The sequence below is a fragment of the Typopeltis vanoorti genome, chromosome 6 (genome assembly GCF_054136105.1).
Source record: "Typopeltis vanoorti isolate ZY-2024b chromosome 6, IOZ_Tvanoo_1.0, whole genome shotgun sequence".
NCBI lineage: Eukaryota > Metazoa > Arthropoda > Arachnida > Uropygi > Thelyphonidae > Typopeltis > Typopeltis vanoorti.
In genome coordinates, this window is record NC_143554.1 from 149,657,531 (window position 1) to 149,666,209 (window position 8,679).

Below are 8,679 nucleotides of genomic sequence, written 5' to 3' on the forward strand. Positions count from 1 at the left end.
AGACAGGATTCGCATCCCGTCTACGCCGCGAGGAAACTTCAGGTCTTTACAAATTACCCGCTGTTATACGAAGGTAGCGATTTTTTACTCCCGGAAACTCGGGTTTTTCGTCTGCTAAAACAGATAGATCAGCCCTTAGGGGATTCAGCAGAGGAGTGATGTGCCTGATACATTAATTTGTCGTGACTCCTAATCAGGGGACTATACCCACCCTAAGGGACGGATGGGTTGAAGAATACAAATGTGTCTGAATTGATTTTACAAGTGCAGTAACTTATTTTAATATTCAAAGATAAATAAAGGACCAAATAAAGAACAATTATTCATACATGGAGGATGATTTTTTACAGAGTTCTGGTTTCTATTACTACGACAAGTATAGATTGTGATTTTGAACATGACGCACACAGCACCCGCTTATGACACATCCGTAAAGATCGGTATTATTTTGTAACATCTGTGAGAGTAAGTCCACAAAACGCAAACTCACATGCGCTTTTGATAATGCCACATTCATCATAAAACATGAACTCGAATTACTGATATAACACGAACACATAAAATAACAAAACATTCATCACAAACAACAGAATGATAAAAATAACATAACCAAGTAACTTCAAGAAATTCCACTAAAGAAAGGCATGAAAAAACAGTTTATGCGAAAGCAGAGAAACTGTTTTGCGGAAACCGTAAGGATGTTATGTTTCATTTAGGGAAGGTTCCAGCGAGCTAACAACAGCTTTATGTTAACTTTTTAACATGAATTTTAGACTGGCCCAAGTTTCAAAGGAGTGTAAATAGGGCCAAATTGTTCCACTTCATCTAGTTGGAGGTGGGGGGGGGAGTAGAATAAGTCTTCGAATTATAGGCCCACCTGCTTGTCTGGAGTTGTAATCAGGGTGTTAGAGAGGACCAGGATTCAGAACAGGGTTGACAGCAGTTCTGCTTGCTTATTATAACAAAGTGGCAAATGCATTGAACAAGGGGGATGCGTACAGTACTTAACTTAATTTAATTAAATGAAATTAAATTGGAACAAACGGAGTTTGATGGTAGACTAGTGCTTTGGATTGGAGATTGGCTGCCTGACAGGTAATAGCAGGTGTGTATGTGGGAGCCATATCCCAGAAGGAAATCATTACAGGTGTGCCCACCGACCATTGTTGCTGTTTAATTTATATGTAAACGATATTGGAAAAAGCTTGAATGGTGATATACAGTTGTTAGTAGGGAAGAGTGATGGGGAGTAGAACTGATGCTGTAGCTTTGGAAGATATTATTATTATTTACATCTGACTTCAATGATTTTTTCTAAGTTGGTAACAGTGCAATGTTATTGCCAAGAATACACGATGTATTAATATAAATTCCCTTAACATGGGTATTTTTATTTATTATATTTAATTAAATAATTAAATTATATTATATTAAATAATAATTACACACACACACACACACACACACACACACACACACACACACACACACACACACACACACACACACACACACACACACACACACACACACACACACACACACACACACACACACACACACACACACACACACACACAGCTCATCTGACCGTGCCGTAATGTGTCTACATTCACAATACACTCAGACAATACATTCCATTCACCAAACATTCCCCATGTAAAGAATCCGCTCCTCTGCTCACACCTTTTAATACAGCTTTCAGGGATGGCTTCTTGTTCTATCCCGCTCTCCCAGTCTATGAAAAATCTTTTCCATATAGACCTGATTACAATCACTGACTACCTTATATGTTTCAGTCATATCCCCACTCCTATTCACGAAGCTTTGCAACTTACATTCTCTCAATCTGTCCTCGTACTCCACATTCCAAAGACCACTTACCATTTTTGTGAATCTTTTCTGTACCCTTTCTAACAAAAAAACCTTACCAGAAAAACCTGGTGGGCAGATCTGTACACAATAATTCATACGATGCCTGATCAAGTCCTTATACAATGGCATCATAACCAATTTATTTCTGCATAAGACGCTCCTCCGCATCATTTCCATTATCCAATGTGACATCTTCAGAACCTCTACAATGTGTCCCCTCGAATTTCAGGTCCTTGTCCATCATCAGCACTCCCAGACATCTCTTCTCTCTCCTTTAAAGTTTCCCCACTAAGACTATACTTCGCATCCGATCGTTTCTTACCAAATTTCAAAACCTTATAACTTGCAACATTGAACTGACAGTTCCACCTACCTGCCCATTCATTCAATCTATTCAAGTCGTTTTGCAAAGCTATAACGCCGCTTGATTCTGCATTGCTCCTCCCAATTTTGCATCACCTGTAAACAGCTGCATATCACCTGTTAATCCCATCCCAATATCATTAATCTACAAACTGAACAACAATGATCCCAAACTGATTCCTGCGGCAAACCAGTGACCTTTGTCAGATCTTGAATGATGGTTCTATCAAGAATAGAACTGCTCCATTCAAGATTTAACAAGAACAACCATATCAAGCAAAAGCACACTTGTATTTTTGGCAAAACAGACATAATATGTAAAAATGCAGATGTTAACTTGCTTAAGAAGGGAATCAAAATATAAAGGAAGAAATTGAATCCTAAATTAAAATGAAATTGAAGAAGGAAATAAGTATTAGATTGTACTATGTTTAAAGTATTGTCTAAAATAGATGGAAATCTTAAACTTTCAAAAGCACCAATATTAAACTATTCATGTATAAAATCGCGTATTGTCGTGCGAACGAAAGTACAAAGGTTGCTGTGTGACCACCAAAGATGACGTAACGAACGATGGGTAGACATTCGTGGAAGGAGCTCGAATTTCGCATTCCCCGAAGAGAGCGATCCTCGTTCAGCGAGGAGGTGACAGCCAATTGAAAAGCGTCATAGACAAGCTTAGAGTACGGAAGAGGGCGCTATAGAAGAGTTTAAAAACGAACTCACGGGGCTGGAGACTGTTTCTTGGCTCCTTCTACGTTTCTGGTTTTGGTTTCTGTGGTGTTCCCCGGTCGCGTGTGCCCCCCCCACCCCCGTGGGTTACAGGCTCGTAGTTCCGAGGCGGGTCAGCACGGCTGATATCTGATAAGATGGCATGACGGCAACGTAACTCTAGTTGCTAAGTGGGGCGAATCGAAAAAGTTGAGCACGAGATGACGATATTGTTTCGAGTTTCGGCCATCGGTCTGGTTCTAACCGATGAGAAGGCAGCAAATGATTCCTTTTGAAGATGATTTGTGTTAAAAGCAGCGACGGGAAAAGTTTGTAAGCCCAGAAGAAACAAGGAAAAAAATCGGGACGAGCATGTGACTCCACGTGGCGGCAGATCACTGTACAGAGAGACAATCCATAACAAAGAACAGACGGAAGGATCGAGAAATCGTCTAACAAGGTGGTAACGTACAAAATCTTCATTTTATGTGTTATCTATTAGTGATGAGTGTGAAAAAATGGACAGAGATTAGAAAAGAAGATAGTGAGAATTTAGAGACAATTTCATGTGTTAAGTTGGTTGAATTGGACTGGTAGTCTACGTTCTTAGAGTGTCTAAACCCTAGTTAACGTGAATGGGTCGTTAGTAGCAGTAATTTAGTTTGATATCGAGAACCATGTTTGTGATTTAGATGAATCACGAGCGTGTATAAATAACTTGCCTGTTTGATTACCACTGCCTTGCTTTACCTGTTTTTTAGTATTGATCTTGATTAGCTTTGAATATACGTGATACTCATAGTGATCTAATAGTCTGAAAGCATGAGAGGATGCAACGCTTAGTTGAATGTGAATTGATCTTTGTTAGCAAGTTTTATTTAGAATTTGAATTAGTGTATGATGAATGTGTACTCATTTAACCTAGAGATGTAAGATTAGAGTATTTTGATAATTAGAATGTTCCTTATTGTTTAGCTAGTAAATTAGAATTTTGATATGACATATCTTTGATGTGTGGAAGCTTAATGTATGTAATCTTGATAATTAATAAACATGTGTTTCCTATGTAAGTCTGAGTCTGTCTGAGCATGAGATTGAAATTACCACTCGCTAAAGTTCGAACCTGTGAATAAGGGAAAATTAAAGAAAGTTTAGAAAGTTTAGGCCATGACTGCAATGTTGAATTTCTATAGGCACTTAATACTTTAATAAGATTAGGTAATACTTAAACTCTGGGAAGGTTTCTTTGTACAAGAACTCTTCTGTAGTAGGACTCTGGCTGGCGCAGCTAAAATAAATAAATTTTGTCAGAGTTCCGAATAGAGAAGTAGCCCCACAGAGATAGGTTAGAGATTTCGGGCTTAGTTGGTACGACAAGGATTTAAGATAGAAAATTTACAAGAAAGTGACGCCACACAAAGACGAAGAAAGGCGGTATAACACCTTCTTTGGTGATAATATACTTCCATATATAACCATCTGACACCCATCTGAGCCAGTCTTATCAAATTCACGTCTGTTATCCAATCGCATACGTTTCAATTCATTTAACAGATTGTCATGTGGCAGTTTATCTGAATTGATCAAACGCTTCTGCATAATCTAAGTGTACTACTCTATATGCATTGTTATGGTACATATGTCATATATGTTATATGTCACTTTGTTATAGTATATAAGTAAGTTAATGGAACATGATCTCCCCTTAACAAACTCATGCTGCTAACTACAGAGAATACTGCTGTTATCAACCCATTTCTGTATACTACTTCTCACCAATCTCTCTAGTACCTTCACCACAACTCCAGATTTACAGATTAGCCTCTAATTTGAAGTCACAATCTTATCATCGTCTTTATGAATTGGAACAATTTTACCTTCCTTCCACTCCCTTGGATTTTCTGCTGTTGTAAGACTAAACAGGCATGTCAATGCTACTGCCAATTCCCTGGAACATTCTCTTAAAATGCATGGTGATTATGTCATCAAACCTTATCGCCTTATTGACATCAACGTAATTTATTTCTTCAAATACTTCCTGCTCATTCACAATTAAGCCATCCTCTTTAATGTCCTCTATACTTAATTTCCTCATGATTTCACCCTGATCAGGATGAAACACCCTTATAAATTGATCACTGAATACTTCAACAATCTCTTCTGTAGTAGTTACCATTCTACCACTTTCATCCATTAACATCATCTTACCATGATCATTCTTCCTTCTACTTTCAACATATCCCTAGGGTTTTAATTCGCTTGATTTGTCAATTTCTGCTCATACTTCACTTTTGTTTTCTTTACTAAATGAGTCGCTCTCCTGGCTTGTTCTTTATACTCTTCATGTAACTGATTACCATTATTCATCTTGTACTTCCTCCAAAGTACCTTCTTTTTCTAGATTTCATGCTTAAGCTCCACATTCATCCATTTTACAAATACCTTATTCAGCCTTTTGGCCTTTGAATACATTCACACATTTATGCTGTTATGTATTTCTTTGTTAGTTCCCGTGCAACATTTATTTCCTTACCGCTCAACTTTTCGTTCCCTGTTAATAGCTCCAAGCTGTCTCCTAAGCTTATCATAATCCTCAGCCTAATAATTCCACATATATCCTTTCCTCATAGACGGTGATATTACTTTCACAATGTTCTTTACTGATTTACTAATCACAATGGAGGTGATTATTTCATCATCAGTCTCGCCAACTGCAGAAAAGTGCGAAATCCCACTCTTTTGTAAGATAAGCAGGCATATCAATGCTACTGCCAATTCCCTGGAACATTCTCTTAAGATGCATGGTGATTATGTCATCAAATCTTATGAAATCATCATCTGATGAAATGATCAAATCTAAAACTCTCAATCCTCACATGCCCTGCTTTACATACTGACGGAGATAGTTGTCTCTCAAGAAATTCATTTTTCTTATTTCCAGATGCTACTCTTCATTTCAGTCTATACCACATAATTAAAATCGCCCATAATAATTACTCTTCCTTTGTTCACTAATCCAAATTGTTTACGCATCCCGTCATCACCACTCTCCATATTCCCTGGACTATAACAATGTTTAGATACTTGAATTAACTGGATGAATGGGCTAGTTTGTGGGGGATCCCAGATCAATGGAGCAAAGTGTAAGGTTTTAAAATTCGAGAAACAAAGGCGGGGTGCAGATTATAAGATTGGTTAGGGTATTTTATAGTAGGTGGAGGAGATAAAAGATCTAGGAGATGACGGTGGATATGGACCTGATATTTCAGGGACATTTTGTTAAAATAGTGAGAACAGCACAGCGGAATATGACAATGATGTGGAAAACGCTGACATGTACAAGTAAGGATGTTTATGATTCATTGTGCATTGCTTTGATCAGGCCACATGTAGATTACTGTGTATAGATTTGGTTGCCTATATGACATTGCTGTGCACAGATTTGGTTGCCTATATTATCATTAGACCTCCATGGAGGTCTGATGATAATACAATAATTCTTCAAATCCGCGCCTTCAGTTTTAACGTTTACCAATGGCATCAGCAATAGACATTACTGCTAAACATACTCCATTATTCAATTTGTGAACTTTATGACTGTATCAGGGTTTGTTATGCGTTTATTTTTAATAAAAAATTTGTGATATTTGGGCCTTCAGTTTTGACAAAGTTAGTTATTCCAACAAAGTATACTTTTCAAGAATGAGTTCTTGATGTGAGGATTACAAGTAATAGTATTTTGGATATTCTGATACATAAATATGTTGTTTGTTTCTTTTTGAATTTAATTTTTCGCGTAATAATAATTAAATTTAATGTACTTTTTATTATCCTTTCTTTTCCAGTCCGCTGTTTAAAAATAGTTTCGGCAGACCTGCAGCTAGAATACTTTTTATAGTGAATCCAACTACAAAAAGTTAAAAATCTTATCGTGGATCGTCTAAGCGAAAAATTCCTGAAATCCTGCTATACAGACTAAACATGCAACTTTTGCACGTCACTTCAAGCATCCAATAAGCAGGACCTGAAACTTGCAAACTAATGTTGGCATATAACAGAGATCCATTCGTTCACCTACCTCTTCCTTCGTGTGTCAAAGGCCATTTGACTACAAACTGGTTTGTTGATTAACAAACTAATCAAAATCGTTGATTGAGTTTGTCATTCAATTTGAAAAGCGTTCACCTACAAAAAATCATCAAAACAACCAGAAGACTTACTACCACAGCACTGACTTCTCCAAATTCTCTGATCTCCAAACTCAGCCCTCTCTTATTTCTCACACACAGACAGGTATATTTCTTTCACTTACAGGCTCCTTTTATCAATATTCAAATATCTAGACAACGGACGGATTTAGTTTCTTGATATAATTCAAACTCAATCTTTATTGGCATGAATATATCACAAACATTGTTTCCTCAGCATTCAAGATGGATTTTCCTTTTTTGCTAAAGGCATGCTTTTATTCCAGAAAAATATTTGATTCTACACCCTCTGTCCAAAAAAGAAACAGAACTTTTCGAAAATAGAGGAAACTAGTGGCGTCACCTGTTGTATCTTTCTGTTGTCGAAAGCGGCAATTTTTATTAGTGTTGCTTCAACTGTTTATGATATTTGTTTCATTAGAAGCCGAGTTATGGTATCAAGAGTGAGAGTGTGTTTTGACGGACGGTCGGAAAATGAGTTTCAAACAGAGAGCTACGATTGACTTTTGTGTTAAACTTAGTAAAAGTTTTACCGAAACGCATCAAATGCTTCAAATAGCATACGGTTATGAATGCTTATCCTGCACTCAAGTTTACGAGTAGTCTAAGCAATTTCAAAGTGGTCGTGAGACGCTTGAGGACGACGAAAAGCAGGGTCAGTCCAAAAACTGGACTGAGCGAAGTTAACATCCAAAAAGTGTGATTTCATTAAAGAAAGCCGGAAATCGTCTGTGAGATTGATTGAAGATGAATTGGGAATTCCAAAAGCAACTGTGCACAAAATTTTGATCGAGAGTTCGGGCCTTCGTAAACTGAATTCGCGATTTGTTCCCCACAAGTTGACGACGACCAAAAAATGTATCGAATTGAACACTGCAAGTGTTCAATTCGATTGGAATAAAACAAAAATATAAGAAAGTCTCCAATTGCTATTTTGTTTTTTTATTACAAGAGAAACATTAATCCAAAACGATTAAAACCGCTCGTAAGGACTCAAACTTCCTTGCAACGATCAGTACTGGTGACAAAACGTGGTGTTTTGAGTATCATCCCGAAACAAAGCGCCAGAGTGATGAGTGGAGACCACCAGAAGAGGGACATCCGAAAAAAGTCGCGTGGAGAACTCAAAAGTAAAGACAATGCTGATTTGTTTCTACGATTCCAAGGGCATTATCCACAAAGAATTCGCTAAACCTGGCTAAACGGTCAATGGTGAGTCGTCTCGAAGTTTTCAAGCGATTGATAGTGAGAATTCGTCGCGTACGGCATGAATATCGTGACGACCGACCGTTCGTCAAAACACACTGTCACTCTTGGACTATAACCCTGCTTCTAATGAAACAAATGCCATAAACAGTTGACACAACACTAATGAAGGTTGCCACTTTCGACAGCAAAAAAAAAGATACAACAGGTGGCGCCACTAGCCACTAGTTTCTTTTAGTTTCGAAAAGTTCGGTTTCTTTTTGGACAGATGGTGTATATAAACCAAAAATCCTTCAAACCACTGAAGGGTTTGGGT